General features: G+C 42.0%; 1 long non-coding RNA gene across 1 annotated transcript; it reads right to left on the bottom strand.

The window, feature by feature from the left end:
- Window positions 1-5,003: 5,003 nt before the first annotated feature.
- On the bottom strand, window positions 5,004-10,705 carry LOC118210994. The gene is made up of 3 exons (XR_004761945.1): window positions 10,622-10,705; window positions 7,546-7,642; window positions 5,004-7,383 (listed from the first exon to the last, which is right to left on the bottom strand). It is a non-coding gene; the product is annotated as an uncharacterized LOC118210994 (long non-coding RNA).
- Window positions 10,706-21,518: the final 10,813 nt, after the last annotated feature.

Genomic DNA, 21,518 nt, shown 5'->3' with positions numbered 1-21,518 from the left:
GCTGAACCTGGGTCCATGCCTACGACATCCTAACTGACTTTACTACACTGGTTATCACAGCTGTACCTTCACACATATAAGAGAGTTGACCCCCTCATGAGAATTCCATTGTTTCAGTGCATATGAAGTATTCATTGTCATGAAAATGCAACACAGAAAATGTAAATATGACTTCAATAAACTGATTATTTGTAAGCAAGATGCTAAATCTATTTTAAAGGAAAGGCTGCAATGTGTGTGAGGGGGAGACAGTATTGGTGTAGCCTTGAAGAGTAACACCCACACCCTTATCAAAATTCAGTTTATTGAATGAATGGATAAAAATGTTGTTGTAAACTGTGCCCTGTTAAAATAACTGAATAACTTGGTAGTAGCACTATACTCCACAACTCTGATACCCCCTCCATTTCTTTGTTCTCTTTTGTGGCGCGTTACTGCTGTTTCCCTGTTACAATGAACACACTGGGGACATTTTTATTCTGAGCTGGAAAGCTAAACCAATATGCAAACCAATTTGCATTGTATAATTACCATTGATGACCCCCTCATAAAATGGCTGCCTCGAATCACCCAGATGGAGGCTACCTATTGATGGTGGCTGAGGGGGATTTTCCTAATTTACTGTAAAGTGTCTGTAGAGATCATGAGATGAAAGGCAATGCATAAATGCAATCCAATATTATTATCTGTAGTTTCCATTTATTATTATTATTATTATTATTATTATTATTAATAATAATAATAATAATAATAAACTTTATTTGTATAGCACTTTCAAAAACAAAGTTACGAAGTGCTTTACACAGAGGAGTGGTCTCTTTTGTGAGACTGGGTCAGTGACCATGGACCAAAGGACCATTAATTGCAGCAAGGGTTTACTTTAATTGCTATGACAATGTTAGTCAAATCACACAATCCAAATCTGCGCAAGCTCGCACGAGACACCCTGCGAAGGGGTAGCAAGCTATGTGCTGAAATATAGTGTAGCTTGTAACTGTATTTCTCTTTTAAGGGTTTGCCTGTAGTGAACCGACTACTGCAAAGATCAGTTTCTCTCCTCATCTGTCTATGTGCCCTGTTCACACTGCAGGGTCAGAACCATTTCAGAAAGCAACTAAAAGTGTAGCCTTGCTGGGAAACCTCAGCACAATGATCACAAGTCAGCAGAAAACTAGTTGCAGTCAATGGTCTTGTTGGGAAACTGACCTTTGGGTGCAGTGGTAGGAGGAGAGCTGTGTTATGGGGGATATTGTTGTGTTAAAAAGCTGAAAATCAATTGTTTTAATGAAAATGGAAAATGTTAGTGTTTTCATCCTTTTCAGGGCATACAACAGCATAAAAGGAATGCTACACTATTTCACATTAAATCTTCTAGCGGCGCAAAATCTTAAAAATTGTTTACATTTTGTGAAATTACTGCAGTATGTACATAATTGTAGGCAGGTTATTTTCTCAGGTGGGGAACTGATGTATTATAGGATTTTATGGGATTTGATAACCCATTGTTTTGGTAAATCCCGTCAAATCCTATTCCAAAAAATGTGTTTGCTTTTCCTTTGAGCTGCACAATTAGTCGTAGACACTTGCGGTATCACCTTTTAGAACTGGGTGTGGAAAGTTCCCAGCAGTCTCAACCTGTTTCACATGACAGTGTGAAGTGAATGGAAAAAATAGTGTGAGATTTCCCTAATTTTAACTTGCAATATGAACTAAAGGAGGCATTCCATATGCTGTGCCTGTTTTTAACTGTGAGCAATGTGAAAACATCAGAGGTTTTATCAGACATTGCAACTACTATAGTTATGTAGCTATATAAGCTGTTACATTTATATTTTGGCATTAGCTGCTAAGCTATGGCATCATCACATACACATATACTGTTTGGATTTAAATATAGTGTAATATACAGCATTTGGAAGGCTGGCATTCAGGCTAGCTGCAAATGCATAACACTTGGTGTTTCTTTTTTTTGTTGTTGTTATTGCTCTGATCACTGTACAGCCAAGACCCTGTTGTCCTCGAAAGCTCTTGACCAGACCAAATGCAGAGATGGTCAGCGTGTGTGAAAGACCTAAGCATCAGACTGCATTGTGGCTGATGGAGAGGGCAGTGTCTGCTGATCACATTCGCTGTGAGACCAGACCTGGATTGGAGTGCATTACTGAGACATGAAGTGGCTCAGTCTACCTCACACAATGTCCCAGGAAAAACAAACCATGAAACTACATTCAAAGCTGAGCTCTTTTTTTTTTGGGGGGTGGGGGGGGGTGTATTGTCCAAAGTCAGTTATTCCTGACTGTTATTTCAATGACTAAGTTCTGCGTGCAGGTTGTGCACCATAAACTGCACACTGCTCCTCATACAATATGCAGCTTCAAGTTCTCTTCTTGGCTGGAAAACTAGGCCTTTTCATGCAGAAATGTACAAAACTCACAGTCCTGTAAGCAAAGATACATTAGCGCTCCAAAGTCTCTACAGTTTATTTTATTTCATTTTATTGTGTGCTGAAACACAGGAGCTGGGGCTTGTTGCCAGGACGTAACCATAGCAAACAATCCCCAAAATCTGCCCTCCTCAGCATCACCACTTCCTACTCGGCAGAGAGTGGCGTCTTCACTGTCCAGGACAGAAAACCCCAGTTTGCTGCTGTCAGCTAGGCGGTTCTCCAATGCCTGTGCAGTGCCAGGCTCCTGACCTGTAAGAGCATTCATATTTTGGCAATGTGCTCTTTTACAAACCCTGTTACTCTAGCATGATGCTCCTGCACTGCATTTTCAGCACCAGCCATCTTGACGGCACCTCATGGCCCACATGACCCCACAGCCGCCATCATAATCGTCAGCCGCCATGACCTGCGGGTGCAACCTTATGTAACCGCCATTTTGTACCATCTGCTGTGTGTGGAAATTAGCATTCAGCCAATGCTGCAGTGTAAAGCAGTCTTACTTTATAATAATAATAATAATAATAATAATAATAATAAGTAGTAGTAGTAGTAATAGTTGCATATCCAAACAAATGGAAACAAGTACACTACAAACCTATATTACATTTTTTTGATTTTTTTTTGTTTTTTTGTATATAATCTCATATATACATGTACACTAAGAAAACTAGTCTATTTCTGAAATTTTGCAGCCATTGCTCCCTTTTAAATCATTTGGATAATTAACTTGTTTTGATTAAACAGCTGCAAATGGAAACATCCTTGCCGCCACACCCCATCAGCTCAAGACCAGAATGTAACTTCGCAGGTGCTGCTGCAACAGCTTTCCTTTCTGTCACCAGGGGCCTCATTTATATAACGGACTTATGATCAATTTTGATCTTAAGTATGACTTACGCAGAAAAACATGTCTAAGTGGTTATTTATAAAACATTACTTTGACATGGAAATGATCTTATCTCTACGCAAAGCCTGGACTTGACGTAAGTGATTTTCCTGCTGGTTATGTAGGGGCATTGCAGTTTGGGATATGCGTCCAAGCCTGTGGTGAACTTTGCATTAGCTTTATGAACAATTTTATAGGAATTATCAATTAAAGGTGTGAGGAATTAATTGCCAGACGCAAGGTGTTTTGAATTAAAAACAGGATGCTATGTTCTATAAATAGTGTGTCAAATTAGAAAAAAGTAACCATGGCTGTTCTTGCGTTATTGGAAGACATTGAAAACCGTGCTTTTAGAAGGGAGAGAGTTTTCAGAGACCGGAATGCCTTTTTTTGCGCATGATGATCTTCCAAAAAGTTTGCTTTTCTCTTTTGGTCCATGGTTATTCCTGACTAAACCCTCATTTGTGCTAGCATTATATAAGGGGAAATCGCTGATTGTAAGGCACATTCAGGTGCCGTCAATTTTAAGTTAATTTGAGATTTATAGATCATAGATCGTAAGCTACAATTGGGCTTCTTAGAACCTGCGTAAGCATGCTCAGTATCTTTTATGAATCGAACGTAAGCACACCATCGGAAACGATCTAAGTTCAAGACTAAGTTCAAGTATAAATCTAAGAACATTCTTATAAATGAGGCCCCTGGTCTGTTTGGTCTCATTTTAAATCAGTCGTATTTTAAATGGACATGGGGAATTTCAGGTCATCATATTCGCTCAGTTTAAAACAGTAGTGTTAGCAAATATAGAATAAAAGTAAATTGGGGGTCCTGAGACCACATTTTTGCATTTTAAGGGTTTGTAGTTTTATTCAATGTGTTTTGAGGACTAATAGTTAAAATGCAGCCAAAGAGAGTAGTAAACTTTTGTCAAGCTCTTCTGGTAATGAATTGAACACTGTTATGATGTTCATTTTATTATGCAATCTAGGTTGATGTGATTGGATATGTGATTAGGTATTTCAGTCTTTTGATGGTCCACCTTAAAGGAAGGTCCTGCACCACGTCATTTCAATTGAACATGTTGAGGGCTAGAATTTCAGATTTGTATTCAATTCTTAATCAATTTTGTATTCAGACACTTCTCCAAAGTATTTAATGATGAAGGGTAATGATGTGCAAAGGATGTAGTGTAAGGGTCAGTGGTAAAGATGTGCTCAGGTATTGTACATATAAAAAAATCTATATGAATTTACCTTATGAGTCACTGATGTTGCTTATTATTGGTGGCTGCTCAGAGGAGGCGAGAGAAGCCAAATCTCCTCTAAGATTGAAAAAGTTTTTACACATTTTTTGTTGCATAAAAAGGCATTACATATAAAAAGCATTTCATGCAGTTAGTCATTATTCTCACACTGAAATATAATAATCCCACATAATCAAAGGGACCATGCGGATGCGTGAAAGGTCAGACAACCGGTAAAAATTTTAATAAGCACAGCAGTTGATGCAATTTCAAAATGCCAATATGAAAAAAAATCGTTAATTCAACAAACTGTTAATCAAAAAAATATTTGATTTCACTGACTACAGCATAAAACGTTATTTTTCATAACATGAACACCATTTTTATTTTTATTTTTATTTTATTTAACCTTTATTTAACTAGGAAGTCTTGTTGAGATCCTGAGTCTCTTTTTCAAGAGAGACCTGTCCAAGGTAGCAGCCAACACAGTGTCAATATAAAACAGTATGGTACATACAGTATAACATATAAAACATAAATGACATTCAACAAATGCAACAGAACTAGCCGAAGTGAGATGCAGTGAATAAACAAATTGGTTTAATGAATCTCAGGGTGATATGAAGGTGGGTGTTGGGAGGATAGGTGGAAAAGAAGCTTGGGTTACTCAGGCCTGGCTGACAACACATCTTTACTGTGGTCACAGCATTTGTCACAGTCTTTTTAATTCCCAACAAATAAAGTCAGTTATGTATTACTCATGTATTTTCAACCTGACAAATAAACTTTAAAACATTGCAACTGAATTTATGCAGCCTCTTAATTTAGTAACTTGTTGTCATGTGTTGTCATGAGTTATTTGTTATCTTTTATTGCTATTTAGTGGCTTCTTATATTTCCAATGTCTGTATATGGCAGACAGAACCATGGGAATAAGTAACAAAAATCAATCATAAACATGAAAAACGAGCAAAATGCAACAAGCTAATTATCCTTTGATATATTAAGAACCATTCAAGACCACAAAAAAACTGGCATTCTCTGACCATTTATGCTGTTTTTTCAGTTGAAACAATTTTCAAACAGATTTGGTGTAAGGTTTTCATTGGTAAGTTGGAATGAATTTTGTATCCCTTTGAAAGAATAAACATACTGTATTTTAAATGACTCCATTCATTTTGGTGAAGTTGCCCTATGTTGTGCATGAGAGAAATGGCACAGTAGCAATAGTGGAACAGAAAATAGATTATTTATGCTGGTAGACTCATTTTTGTTACTATAGGCATGTTTGATAAATATCCTTGTGTCTAAATTTGTTAAATTAAGTTAGATTACTTACTACCATGGACATGCTTTTGTACATTAAAAATGAGACATCGCTCAAGACTATAAGTGGAATCAGGTGTGTTAGTGCTGGGTTAAAGCAAAAACATGCATCCACACCATCCCTTTTCAGATAACATTGGACAGACCTGCTTTACATGGGTGCACTTTTATTTTTTACTGTAGCTATACCCAGACCTGGTCCTGGAGAGCCACAGAGTCTGCTGGTTTTAGTTTTTTCCTTAAGATCAGCGACCAATTCAGACCCCAGAAACCAGATAACCTGAATTAACTGTGTAATCAGCTGCCTTAACTGATCAATCACTGTGGTACTCAAGTTCTGAGTAACAACGAAAGCCAGCAAACCCTTTCCAGGACCAGGACCAGAGGACCATTGGCTCAAAGGCATGCTTTTCATTTAAAGTTTCATTTAAACTTCTATTCCTGACTCTCCCATATTCGGTCAACTAATTGTTTTTATAAATATCTCGATTAGAAACTCATATGTTCAACTATGCCATTGAGTGTCTATGGGAACCCCTGGAAGATAACCATTGGAATAACCATTGAAAGTTTAAATCCCTATAGGTCACATGGTGGAAGATGTCATATTGGAGCGTTTTTGGTATGGGTCTGGTTTTTGTTTTTCAGTACTAGTTATATTTGGCTGGAGCACTTAAATGGTGGCTTCGCTTACTAGCCAGCTAAATAGGTCATCTCAATGCATTTCTTTCATTTTAATGACCGAACATAGGATAAACAGCCTATCTTGCCTGTTAGTTTGCCAGCTTATGTAACACTGACACAGAGTGGATAGTGTGGGAACACTGACTGGGTGATTGGGTGTGTAGAGGTTGTGGCAAAATGATCTAAAAATGGATTTCAGGTAATTTGTTTTTCTTTTTTAAATTATTTTTTTATCCTTAATATTGCTTCTATGTTTTTCCACTGGATAACATAAATCAATAAACACTTTACTTCAATCTATGAATGCAAAATATCACCTTCAAAAAGATGAAGGAAAAATGGTTTACATTCCATGTCTTAGGAGTGTGTTACCCGGCACCAAGCCTGCTTCACATATCTGGCCTTTAAAGTGTTAAATTTTGTCTTAATCTAACCACAAGGTTATGCAGATGCTGTTGCCATGGGAACATCTCCTAAACCCCACACCCCCGCAAACCCAGCCCACCCTCTCATCTGAGCTATTCATCCTGATGATTTGTTGGCAATGAAATTTGGGTGATTACAAAGGGTGGAGATGTCACTGAAGAGACCATGGTAGACGGAGGGGATGGAGACGTCACTGTGCCTGGTCATTCTTTACTGAATGCTGAGACTCGGGAAGAGCAGCCAGTACATGAGCAGTTTAGGCAGGGACTTGCCGACCCCAGGTAGCCGCTTCATACTGCTACCCTGTGCCTGCCCCGCACCCAGACAGTGTCCTTCACCGACCAAGTGCGCAGAAAATAGGCTGAACAAAAACTGCGTACGAAAAGAATACAACCAAAGGTCAACTGCTGTTTAATTGACTGACATCAACTTAATTGAAATGGTTAAACAGTTGACATTTTCTCCACTTGTCACTAATAACCATGACATTGTAGCTGGAGTTTATGAGGGAGAAAAAATGGAAATATGGATTACCTGTAAATTGAAATTGATAAATTAAGGCCACATGGGGGGAGAACTAGCTCCACATCTCCTTCAGGCATGTTGTCTTGGCAACAGCAGCAGTAATTGACTGTGAATGAAAGGAACAACCCAGAAGCCTTGTCTGATCCTGCTGTTTTCTGACAGAGTGTATCCACAGGATAAACTGTACTTAATTGTTGAAGAGAAGTCAAATCACTGGCTTGCACGAAGAAAGCCTCTCCTCTGTGGCCCAGCTCACACCGATAAAGAGGACACGGTGGTTTTGATCTGAGGGGTGTGCTTAATTGCTTTATCAAGGCCATTCACACGTTTCATTTAAAAAAGCCTGCAGCTCTCCTTCACATTGATTAATTCACCCTGCAGGCAGTTCCTTTGCATTATTTAACCAACCACAAGACTAGAGTCCCATTTTACCCAAACTTATTCTCCTTTAACATCACCCCAAGCATGAAATGATTTTTTATCATTATTTTTACACCCTTCATTGTCTGAGTAAACAGGTGCTTTTAAGAAGCAATGAGACATACACTGATGAAGACTGATAGATTGAAATGATTGTATTTTATGTTGTTGCAAGTAACCTTGAATAGAATTGCATTTTGATACTTTTGACCAAATGTTCTTAAAGAATCACATCTTGCTTACATTTTCTGAGATGTTACTGCAGCCTCAGTTTTTGTGAGACTGAATGGTAAATATTTTTTTCTGGCCATGGGAGATTAAAGACAACCCAACCCCCCTGCCCCCCCCCCCCCCCCCCCCCCCACACACACACACAAATACACACACAAACACTCAAAAAATGGAAAAATATAAACATTAAATAATGTTTTATGCCAATGTTATGTTCTCACTTTGGCTCATAATCATCTGAATTAACTCGCTGACAGTTGATAAAATGATTCTATATCCCCAAATGCCTCTTAGAAAGATCAAACAGGCAACATCTACATTTGACTGGTGACAGGAGGGGGGTTGGCGATTGTGATAGGGGACCAGGCTTCCATTAGGCCCGAGTCATTTAAAGAGCCAGTTATGTGATATAAACTGCACTGCTTCCCTGTCCTCTTCAATTTAGATTACCACATTCTCTGCTTCTGTCGGAAAGAACAGGCCTTTCATGTGTCCGGGACTGTTGTCTGCTTTTCTCTGTGAAGATTTTGGTGAAGCTGAGGGGGGGTTCTGTGGGGATTTCTCTGTAATCTCTTATGGCCAGAAAATGGTCTATTAACCCTTTAGTCTCTCTTCATCTAAGACTGAGCTTATGAGTTATAATGCCTCCCACACCCCCACTTTCTTAATTCCCACTGTTTCACTAAGGTGCCCTTGTCAATTGGAGGTTGAATGAGTGCCTATAGAAATGCTGTTTGAAGTTTCTGTACGCTTCCTTACTGTGCAATGGCAACCAAATGCTGGTGTTAACATGGGTGCAAACTGGGTAAACCAAACTAATCTTTTCATGTCAGGGCTCTTGTGGATGAAGCATTCAAGTTTGAGAGATGGATAAGAGCGCCGTGATTACATTAATCTCTGAGTTGACATTTTGTCATTTTAAGATCATGCGGCTTAAAAAACGTATTAGCAAAACTTGATACAACCTGTTCATTAAGTGAAAAAACAGAACTAGTAATGAAACAGGAATCTATTTTTGACAGGGAAGTCCATTAAATACCATCTAAAGTAACTGAAGATACCACACCTTAGAGTGTGGAGTGGTAGATTAAATATTCATTTTTTCAAAGGATTTAATATTACAACTGATTTGAAGGGAAGATACATTATGGATTGAAAAATCAGGATTTTTAAAAAAGCTGCTGTCTTTTACTGTTGCAGGTCATATGACAAAAATTCCATGCTTTTGTCATAAAAATTTCAAGATTGTTATTGGCATTCTTTTAACTATTAATAAAAAAACAAGAATAGACTTAAGAGCACTGTTCTGCAACAATGCAATAATGCTCTTAGGCCTATTCTTTGGGTGGTGCTGTGGGGAGGGGGGGAGGTGGGGTGGTATAGAACATCCTTTTGGACTAGCTATGTCAGCCATGTTAGAGATGTTTCTACAAACAAGTCCTACCGAGTCAGAATGGTGGCTGAACAGATGGTGTCTGAACCAAAAAAGAAATGTAAAAAAAATTCAACTTGCTCAAGCATTTCAATCAAATTACAGGAGTTTTAAGGCACAGTTTCCAACCAGATGGGCCTGCTATTAACAATGGAGTCTATGATCCAGTCATATCTTTTCCCTTAGGCTACATTAGGCTCACTTTTACGTGGAACTACAGCCTCATGTGCTGTTAATCTAATTCCCCAACAAGAAACAAAAGACAAACTTCACTACTCTTGATCAAATGACGGGGAGTTCGCTGAAATAATCCTGAGAACATAATACTTATAAATGAGTCTGCTGTGGCATGCTAGAAAAAGTCTGAGAGCTTGCCGGTAGACATACTGGCTAGTCAATGTGCTACTGGTCTATAAAAATATTATTCTCGACCCAATTCCATTTACTCTATAATGATGTTTTCTCAATTTTCACTGTGGTTACCAAGATCACCAATGCAATGCAACATTATCACAGCCACAAAACGACATCACATTACTGAGTGCCAAAAAAGCAAAAACAGTAATGTAGATAGAGGTGTGGAAATGTAGGCTGAGAGCTGTATTGACAGAAACAGACAAGCTTAACTCTAATGTAGCGCAAGTTTTACTCGGCTAAATCCTAGTCGGCTAGAAAACTTTCACGTTTCAACTAAGTGTAGCCGGGTTTTCACCCAAATGCCAAGACAACGTTTCACTGACCTCTCACCGACAAAATTTTCACCACAAAAATGTTGAGTGTGTGAAAATGTCAATTTCAGCGTTTGCTTGTTTGTCTGGCAGCTGGGTGGCTCTTCCTGTTATGTGCCTGTTCCAGTGTGTGGATGGGCCTCATGGTCTGCTGTCAAATCTGGGCCATGCCAATGCTGATTGTGGCTGGCATTGACACAAGGCAGTACATAATTGCACAGGATCACCCAAGGAGGGGAATTTGGTTGCCCAGGATGTTCATGCCATTGCTCACCCAAAATCAGGCTTCCACGGTCTGCTTGCTCAAGCTACACATGAAGTGTCTTTCTTCAGCTATAGTCCATGGAGGCTCAACTTGTGAACTCTGGTGTGAAAAGGAGCAGCTGCTTCACATCATGTGTTTCACAGGAGAGCATCTGCTCATCTCTACACTCCTGTATTTATGTCAGAGGTTGCAGTGATGAGGGTGGCTTCTGAATATAGTTGTGTATTCCACATAAGAAAATTGTGGAATAAAAAAACGAACTCTGCCATTAATACCCCTAATTATCCAGTTCAATGCTACAGCATACCCAGAATTACTCAAAGCCATATTTTAGAACATAACATGAAGAAAAAGATGAGGCCTCTTCAGGAACAACATTCTCTTTAGCCCCTGGGGATTTTTCTTTAATTAAATCCAGCTTTGTTCATTGGAACAAAGCCACTGGAGTCTGGGAAGAACAGCATTTTTTTCTGCGTACTTTCAATTATGTTGACACTTACCTTGACAAGCAGCATACCTGTGCCGCTTTTTTCCTTAGATTCATGCAAGCGTGCACAGTATGTAAAAAAAAAGAGATAAAAAATGTGACAACACTCATGAATGTTGTAATAGACATTAAGAGCTCAATTTTCCAGAATCAGTGTCACATGGTGTGTGGGTGCAGTCAATGGTGTGGCACGTGGGCACATTGGGCATGGCTAGTGAATGTTGATATTTTTGTGACCAGAGGTGAGGAGTGTACAGCTCAAAGCAAGAGAAGTTGTCTGTGAAGACAACTGGATTTGTTGGCTGTTGCCTGGATTGTAATGAATATGTTATCAGTGGGTGTGGTGCAGCTGGATTCATTAATAGCCAACAAAATGACCTCTTTTCATTCCCGTGCGCATTGTGAAGGGCGTGCGGCCAATTTCTGTAGTATACGACTGCAAGAAAAGAAGAGAAGAAGGATATGATAATCAGATGTTTCTTACAAGACATTCTTCAGTGGGAGGTGCAGAGTCGGGTTTTTACTTTTTTTGAAAATTGAGTTTGAACAAATCTCATAAATAAGAGAAATTTGTTCACATTGTTGTTTTCTTTCATCTGAATTTTAATAAAACATTGCTGAAACGCTTATTGCCCCATTAAACCTGTCGCTGAATAGGTTAAGCATGCAATGCTGTAACTAATAATGACAGTAGTATCTTGATGTTTTATTAAACAAAATAAAACCATGGGAGATCATAATTCCAGTGATCCCATAGGGAATGCAGTACCCCCACGACCACAGTATAGAATAAGAATCAGAATAAGAACAGCCATAAACAATTAAAAATAGAAATTAATACAGGAATTAAAATTATGAAAAAAAAGACATTGAAAAATAAATGCAAAGTATGCATTTTTCCTGCTTGTGGGATTTATATCAAAGTCAAATTGGACAGCATATTTTCCTTGAAAACTGTTGATTGGCTTTTGAATAGGTTATGACCGTGCATGCATTGCACGTGAAAGCCCTGAATTTAGCAATCTGCCCTATGCTGCCGACTTAAACCAGTGGTCTCCAACCCTAGTCCTGGAGAGCTACAGGGTCTGCTGGTTTTTGTTTTCACCTTAAAATCAGCACCCAGTTGAGACCCAAGACACCAGGTGAGTTGAGTTAACTGTGTAATCAGCTGCTCTAATTGATTCATGAAGTGCAGAGTCACTATGAAAATCAGCAGACCCTGTAGCTCTCCAGGACCAGGGTTGGAGACCACTGCCATAGACCTAGTCTCTGCAGGCGGGTGGCAAAGGCAAAAGTGCAGACCAGATGGACCAGAAAATTATAATGAGCTGCACCAAAGTAGCGATACTCCGTCCACTTTGGCACACAGTCAGGAAATTACCAAACTGCTCAGGATTGTCAAAACCCATGACCAAAATACCATTTCGCCAGTGCGACGGCTGGCAACACGCCACACGCCAGCCAGAGAATGGAGCCCACTGTGTGCAGTGCAGGCTCCCCTGCACAGACTGGTGGGGGTTATTAGGAAGGCTAGAACAGTAATGCCTGAGGGCACAAACACCTTCGAATTCCCTCCATTGTTCTCACAGTGTGTGCAGGCAATTCATTCATTTTCTTCATCTATCTTTGCTTTCAGTTTTTACACAGCATTACCTTTGTGATCCTCCTCAGGCCTGGTGTGCTGCTGATGTTTCCCACTGAGATGGGCTGCCTGTTCAATCGGATATATGAGTATCATTCAGGTCAGCAATTCTACAAGCACACATGCAGTCCCAATGGGTTCCATCTCTCAATTAACAACCAGGAATACAAGCATTGATTTTTTACATTTTATTTATCAAGGTTATACTTTCTTGGTTAGTAGACACAGACAAAGAACTAATTGCCTCACAATATATCTACCAAAGTATTAGACTGTTTTAAAACTCTTTGATCCATGTTTTATTAAAACAGTGCTGTGTAAAATATTATTTTCTCAATAGGTCTCTCTCTCAGCACCTCCTTCCTGCAGATGTTTTTTCTCCTAAACAAACACAAGAATCAAATGAATGGCTTGATGGTGCAAATTCATAAATACACCACAGTCATGTCCTGTTTCTGTATTTTTGCATCTACTTCCAAATTGAAAGGTTTCCCTCACACTCAGTGGACATGTCATTGGTATTTGTATCTCTGATGGGCTCACAATTTTCATGAGTCTTCAGGATTCTGTATGTAGGATCTTAACATATCATCCTTCCGTTCATTTCAGGAGTGGGTGCTGAGAGCTGTCCATTTGGGACACATGGCCCTCATTCTCAGGGCTAGATGTCTCAGTGTGGCACCTGGATATTTCATTCTCACACACTGCCTGCTCTCCCTACTGTCTGCAGCTCACATGTGAAACTCTCCTTGCAATCTAAATTAATATAAGTCATAGTGCTCCTGCTGGTAGGCATGGAAACCAGCTCCCTGTTCAATCAGTCTGACAGGGTGGCTGGATCTGATTTCAGTCTACCACCAACTGTAGACTAGGTGACATGCTTAATAAATATCTGTACATCATAGAGAGTTAGAGTGCACTACTGAAGACTCTTAGAAACAGTGTTTCCGTTCATAAAAAATGCACACATAAATTCACTTGAAGGGGAAAATTTTCAGAGGTTAACCTGATATTTAAAAAAAGACAAGTGGACTAGAATTTATGAATTTATATATATATATATATATATATATATGGGTTGAATATTCTTCTGATGTTTGCATAATCCTTGCTTTCCAGAAATTAGTATCAATTTATGGGGAGTGGGGTTCAGTGTGACTGTTTTTCTTGTTATTTTATCATCTACATGATTCGTAGCGATTCCCTCAGCACCTCGCAGCCTCCGGCAACATGCCAAGCCTCAGCACAAATGAAAGGCTCTTTGTGAGGCAACAGTCAATGTACAGCATTGTCTGCAGCTGCAGAAAACAGCTGCCTGGACCCTGGCTGGAGAGCTCGGAGCGCCTTTAAAATGCTCTCCTCTTCCCCCCGTCAGGTGACACAAAGGGGCCACTCTTCCACATGCACACTGAATTTGCTATTGTTCATTCGTCCACATCTGGACACGGCTGCCGCCCGAGCGCCTGCTGCTTCTTCAAGAGGGAGACGCCTCCACGGCGCGGCGGGTCTGCAGACCGGGAAACTGCGTCAGGGACGACGCTTTTCATTTGACGCACTGCGCACACACCAGCATGTGCAAAGGGAAAATTTCACTTGACACAAGCATTGTTTTGTGGGGGAAAAAAAAGGACGAAGAGTTGAGTCCCTCATGTGAAATTATTTCTAAGAAACGGACTCCAAGATGGTTTACAAACACGCTTTATATTATACAGAACTCATCATATTGTCAGTTAGGCAGTGCATTTAATAAACACTTTCCAGGCCAGTTACACAAAAGGGAAAAAACCTGACAAGTGCTGGTGTAAATTAGATTGACACATCATCTCGGGCTTCATACCAAAATAAAATGAGTGTAGTTTTGCATGTTATGTGGTTGACACTGGCGCTGTATGGTTTGCATTTCCAGTTCAGATGCACAGTGATGAAACAGCACTGATTGATTTCTGGCAAGAAAGAGACATCACACTATGGTCATCCACAAACAACAAACCGCCAAATGTACTGTGTCTAAATGGTTAGACGAGCCCATTCATCATTTATTTAGATTTCTGAGTACGGAGCCGACAACAGAGCGGAGAACATGTAAATGTGTGCAGGAATAAAAACTCTATTAATCACCATGTAACAGCCACAGAACACGCCACACAGAAGGTCAGAGAGGCATCTGGGCGTCCCCCATGTCACAGCCCTGTACAGACATGGCCCCTTCACATGGCCCAGAGCCGAAGCCGACTGGGCTGCCAGTCAGATCAGGAGTCTTAACACGGCTGTGTCCGATTCACACAAACACAAACAGACACCCCCGGCAATGGCAGCACTTTTTATTATTAATTACAGGTTGGGGTTGAGGGGCGGGGGGGTCTTACATACAAAAGAATGCCATTTCCTCTCCTGGTGAAAAGTAAGAAAAATGCAAGCAAAGGGTACCGTTTTTCAACACTTCTGGTGTGCTGACAACTTCACACTGAACGCGTTGTCAAATGCAGATCTGGCACTCATCCAGGAAACCCCCCCCCCCTCACCCCCAGGGTTCCTACTTCTAGCGAGGCTCCATTAAATCAGTAAGTCCTCCATGAATAATTCTGCTCCAGGATTCCAATTAACAGACACCAAAAACATGGACATTTTGCCCATATGCTAGAGGAAATTAAGGCTCTCTGTGTGCCAAGAAACCCCTTTTCATTAGTGAGATTAATTTGACTTCCTTACAGTGTTTGTTGACTTCACTGCATAATAAATAGAAAAACTAAATATTCCTACATAAAGGCTTTTTTACAGAGGTGAACCACACACTGTATATATGACGTACTTTTCTTTCTAGCTGGTATGCAGCCAATAATCTTCAACATTAGTTTCATTTTTTTTGTAAAGAGTGAAATATACAGCGTGGTGGTGGTTAGTCTAGGTATAGTCTGAAGAGATGAGTCTTCAGGCCACGGCGGAAGATGGGTAGTTAGGGGGAGGTTCGGAGAGGGACGGGGAGTTTGTTCCACCACTGGGGAGCTAGGGTGGAGAAGCTCTGTGATCCCTTTTGGCGGGTGGGAGGGGTTACAAGGCGCCCTGCTGGCGCAGAGCGGAGTGGTCGAGCAGGCACATAGAATCGAGTCATGTCCTGCAAGTAGATGGGGGCTGTCCTGTTGGCAGCAGTGTAGGCAAGGGTCAGGGCTTTGAACCGGATCCTGGCGGCGACCGGTAGCCAGTGGAGTGATCGCAGCAGAGGAGTGACGTGGGAGAATTTGGGAAGGTTGTAGATGAGTCGGGCAGCGGAATTCTGAATCATCTGTAGTGGCTGTATGGCACAAGCTGGCAGGCTTGCAAGGAGAGAGTTGCAGTAATCAAGGCGAGAGGTCACAGTAGCCTGGACGAGCAGCTGGGTGGAGTGCGTCGTCAGGTATGGTCGAATCCTTCTGATGTTGTACAGAAGGAATCTGCAGGACCGTGATGTTGCCTTGATGTGCTCCTTGAGGTCCAGTTGGTCATCCAGGACCACCCCCAAGCTCTTGGCAGAGTGAGAGGCAGTCACTGTGGTGCCATCAACCGTGATTGAGAGCTCACGAAGTAAGGAGGTCTTGCACGGGAAGAAGAGCAGCTCAGTTTTGTTGAGGTTGAGCTTCAGATGGTGGCTGGCCATCCAGGTGGAGATGTCAGCCAGGCAGGAAGAGACCTTATCATTGACCTGTGTGGCCGAGGGGGGGAAAGAAAAGAAGAGTTGTGTGTCATCTGCATAACAATGATAGGAGAAGCCATGTGAATTAATAACTGAACCAAGAGATCTGGTGTATAAGGAGAACAGCAGAGGACCCAGTACAGATCCCTGCGGCACTCCAGTAACAAGTGGATGAGAAGCAGAGGCAGACCCCTTCCAGGTGACCTGGTAGGTCCTAGATAGGAAGCGAACCAAGACAGGGCAGTCCCGGCGATTCCCATCCCAGCCAAGGTGGAGAAGAGTATTTTATGGTTGACCGTGTCGAAAGCTGCAGACAGGTCAAGAAGGATCAGGACAGAGGAGAGGCGTGAGGCTCTTGCAGTGGCAAGTGCCTCCGTCACAGCTAGGAGCACAGTCTCTGTTGAGTGCCTGGATCGGAAGCCAGACTGGTGAGGGTCTAGCAGGTTGTTCTGATGGAGAAAAGAGGTTAGTTGTTTAAGAACTGCTTGTTCAAGGGTTTTGGACAGAAAGGGTAGAAGCGATACGGGTCGATAATTCGTTACATCGGAGGGGTCTGAGGTGGGTTTTTTGAGAAGTGGGGTAACACGAGCCATCTTAAAATCAGAGGGAACATGAACAGAGGAGAGAGAGGAATCACCTTATAAAGTCTCTGCAAATGAAAAACTTAATTTGAATATATATTTTCTTACATTTTGTCGATTGAGAATGGTTCTTTAAAAAAAAAAAAGAATATTGTAACGATTTCAGCAAAAGACAAATCAGACGGATTGCACTTTTGAGCCATTATGCACATTTAGTAACGGCAGAAGAAAACTGCTTGGATTCAAGCGCGGGAAACACAGAACTGGTCACACATGCTGACTGCACACTCCATTTCTGCCCAAATTGCGGCCCGAAATGCACCCCAACAATCGACAGAGTCAAATCCTGGACTAACTATCTCAACACCAGGAAGTCCGCCATGACCATTAGACCTTGCACACTAACTAACATTGCACGGCTAGCTAGTTTGTCGGCCACCGTTACAATGTTTCAAGAACTACAGTTAGTTACATTCTACTGTGTAACAGTGGCAATGTTAAAAATGATCATATTTATATTTGAGTGCAGTGAGCATAAATATATTGCACCCCCTGTACTTGCAGGAAGCAGACACTCTCATACACAGCCAATGTGCCAGACTGGTGAACTTGTCTCAGTCCTCTATTTACATTCTAGAGTTCACTGCTATTTGGAAACAGCATTAGGCCTCTAGGGCCATATTAATTAAGGGTAAAGTGATAATTAAAGAGATTTCAGTTGGTTAATCACATTTCAGCACCAGTCACAGAGCTGGAACAAAGGAAATTGAATAAAGGAAGCTAGTGCCTCCATCTCGTTCCTGAAAGCCATTCGTCATCGGCCCACATGGGGGGTTCCGCGACGCCGTAGATCTCCCTCCACATCATTATTGAGACTGAATGTGACAGTAATCACATTCCCCCCATGGCACCACAGAAGAACAGATTCTTTTATTTTCGTATGAAAGGATGTTCACCTAAAGCTACCTGAAGCCATCCAAGGGAAAGCAGCCACGGCTGCTGTAGTTAACATGAAAAGAGGTTTAAATACACAACCTCTGCAGGCTCTATGGATGCCCCGCTTTCACTAATGCAGATAGACGTGTGGTAATACCTTCCCACTTTGGTCTGCTTTGATCCCAGTGTGGTGGGAATTCTACTGGAATAATTCATTCATGAATCCCCAAGAAGAGCCTTATTCAGCACATGTAAAACCATACTCGGTCATTGGTGCTTTTGAGTAAACATGCACAGTATTTACTGCCCCCCCCCCCATCTCCCCACCCCTGACAGCGGAACACATCTGACAATCATCTTCACTGCCAGGTCATTAATTACGCTTCTAACAAAACCTGGAAATAAAATGTGAGAAATGCTTAAATTAAGCAACGTATGATTTCTGTTATCCAACAATCAATTTCTCCTTCATGATATTTAAGCTGGCCTCCACCTCACCGATGCCCATGAAATAGTCCCCACAGTTCAATGGATGGACAGAATGGTCTGAGGTTCAACAGATGCATGTCCCTGCCCAGCCTACAGGGTGTTTCATATGAAGAAGGCTCATCATTTATTGAGTGTGCACTACCTGAGGGTGCAGGCAGAGAAGAGGCTGTTGGCTCTGATAAATGTTCCGGTGCTTTCTCTGCTTTACGTTTGCTGTTCCCTGGGATGCCTATTTTCTTGTATTGTAGAGCTTGTGAGAGGAGAGTGGCAATGTCTCGCTCGATTTAACCTCACTTCCTGCCCTGAACATCTGGTTTCCATTAACAGCTGCCCCTGGCTCAAACTAAACAGATTTAGAAGGGGGTGGGGAGGGGTTGGGGGTGCATATGAACCAACTGCAGTCCAGGCCCTTCATTCAGTCTTCACAAGGAATTTACAGTGTGCATGATTTAAGGCAAGCTTTCGCTTTTACAGTAATCCCCCTTTAAAGGGCGACTCCCCCAGCCACCCAACTCATCCACCCCAAAGCAGTAACACATCCCATTTGATGTCAGTAAGGGAAAGTGCACATGAATACGACCATCAGGGTTGACAGTGGGCGGAGCCACAGGCGGAGCTGTGTGAAACAGTCAGGAGGGAAATCACTCCCACAACTCCGCCTCCTACCCTAAACCAGATCGTGTCGAGCACTTCATCATAATCACTGATGGATTGTAAGTGGGGTTATAAGGGGGTGTAAGTGGTGTAATTGTGTTCCGCCACCTGGCATTTTCAAAAGGGCCGGTAGGGAGGGAGAGAGCGTGAACGCTAATTAACAACGCCTGCTGCACGCTGTCTGTCAGACATCCCAAACCCCACCCCCCAACTCTAGGCCACCTCACCAGGAGCTGAGCTATAGACAGAAGTGGGTCACATGACCTACTCGTACACAGGGGCAGGGACCTGAAGCAAAAAGCCATGCACATCCTTGTATTCTAAAATGACCACATTGCCCCTAATCAGGGGTCGCATTTGTCTGTTTGCCTGGTTGCCTTTTGACCTGTAGGTCCATTTGACCTCACATTGAGCCCAGCATAATGAAGAAAAGATGCTTATAATCATAAGAAGCAACGTCTGGTGAGCATCACAGATCAGTTGAGCAGCCATTGTAACTGACACAAGCTGTAGCAGCAAACACAAACACATTACTGCCCATAATTTCATTTTAACTTTTCTGTTTGCCAGTACATTTTACAATTTAAAAAAGTTAGAATTTTTTGTGTGCATTTCAATCAGCTATATTGCATCATTAAAATGCTTGCATAAGCTGTCTGCTGAGGGTTAAACCAATGAAGCGTTTTCAGTGAGACAACGCAAGAAACGGAAAAGGTCTGCTGTTTGCATTATGGCCATAAAGGCCTCTGCTGTTTTCCCATGCGAGCTGAAGCCAATGCCTGAAGAAAGTGGTAAACCTCATGCACTTGGAAAGGTCCAGCTGGGGCTGCACTGTTACTGGCTGCGCTGAGATACTGCTTTGAATCAGGGCTGGGTAATGGGGCTGCTCTATGTTACTGCTCTGGATCAGGGCTGGGTAATGGGGCTGCCCTATGTTACTGCTCTGTATCAGAGCTGGGTAATGGGGCTGCTCTATGTTATTGCTTTGTACAGGGCTGGGTAATGGGGCTGCTCTATGTTACTGCTCTGTATCAGGGCTGGGTAATGGGGCTGCTCTATGTTAATGCTCTGGATCAGGGCTGGGTAATGGGGCTGCTCTATGTTACTGCTCTGCACAGGGCTGGGTAATGGGGCTGCTCTATGTTACTGCTCTGTATCAGGGCTGGGTAATGGGGCTGCTCTATGTTACTGCTCTGCACAGGGCTGGGTAATGGGGCTGCTCTATGTTACTGCTCTGGATCAGGGCTGAGTAATGGGGCTGCTCTATGTTACTGCTCTGTATCAGGGCTGGGTAATGGGGCTGCTCTATGTTACTGCTCTGCACAGGGCTGGGTAATGGGGCTGCTCTATGTTACTGCGCTGTATCAGGGCTGGGTAATGGGGCTGCTCTATGTTACTGCTCTGTATCAGGGCTGGGTAATGGGACTGCTCTATGTTACTGCTCTGTATCAGGGCTGGGTAATGGGGCTGCTCTATGTTACTGCTCTGTACAGGGCTGGATAATATGGCTGCTCTGTGTTACTACTCTGAATCAGGGCTGGGTAATGGGGCTGCTCTATGTTACTGCTCTGTACATGGCTGGGTAATGGGGCTGCTTTATGTTACTGCGCTGTATCAGGGCTGGGTAATGGGGCTGCTCTATGGGAATGATGTCAACATTGTGAATGAATGACTGAATGATTGCATTTATATAGCACTTTTCTGAACACTCACCACACATTAGCTAAGGTGGAGAGGGAGAGAACATTTTTAACCAATTAAATCAGGGGATGATTAGGAGGTAAGTTTGAAAGAGCCAGGTTGGGAATTTAGCCAGGACACTGGTGAACCCCCTCCTGCGTGTCATGGGGTCTTTAATGACCACAGTGAGTCAGGACCTTGGTTTACTGTCTCACCCAAAAGACAGCATCTCCTACAGCACAGTGTCCCCATCACTGCACTGGGGCACTGGGGTTTATTTGACCAGAGGGGAGAGTGCCCCCTGGTAGCCCACAAACACCACTTGCAGCAGCAATTTAGTTTTCCCAGGTGGTCACCCATCCAAGCACTAACCAAGCCCACACTTGCTTAGCTTCAGCCATTCAGCAGGACCAGGGTGCATGGTGGTATGGCTACATTGTGCTGTGCTGGCTAAAAGCATAGCAGCAAGCTCACAAGTAAAGACCTGCATGTGCCTCACATTGGAAGAGAATATCCTGCATGTGATTGAGGACCGCAGGAACACACTCTCTGTGTAATAACACGAAACCACAATTCAGAAGAGTAATGTAATGGTATTACCATGAAGATTCACAGCACAATGTAATTATATGGCTCTCAGGACACAATTACTACTTACAGGGATCCTGAGCTTGCATGAAGACCAGATTAAGCAAACAGATGTTAAAGTAATAAGCCATATTTCATTAAAAAGCAAATCAAGTCAATTTATATGAGACATAAAGAGACAA

Source organism: Anguilla anguilla, chromosome 1 (assembly GCF_013347855.1).
Source record: "Anguilla anguilla isolate fAngAng1 chromosome 1, fAngAng1.pri, whole genome shotgun sequence".
Lineage (NCBI taxonomy): Eukaryota > Metazoa > Chordata > Actinopteri > Anguilliformes > Anguillidae > Anguilla > Anguilla anguilla.
This window is presented reverse-complemented; position numbering and strand designations above follow the sequence as displayed.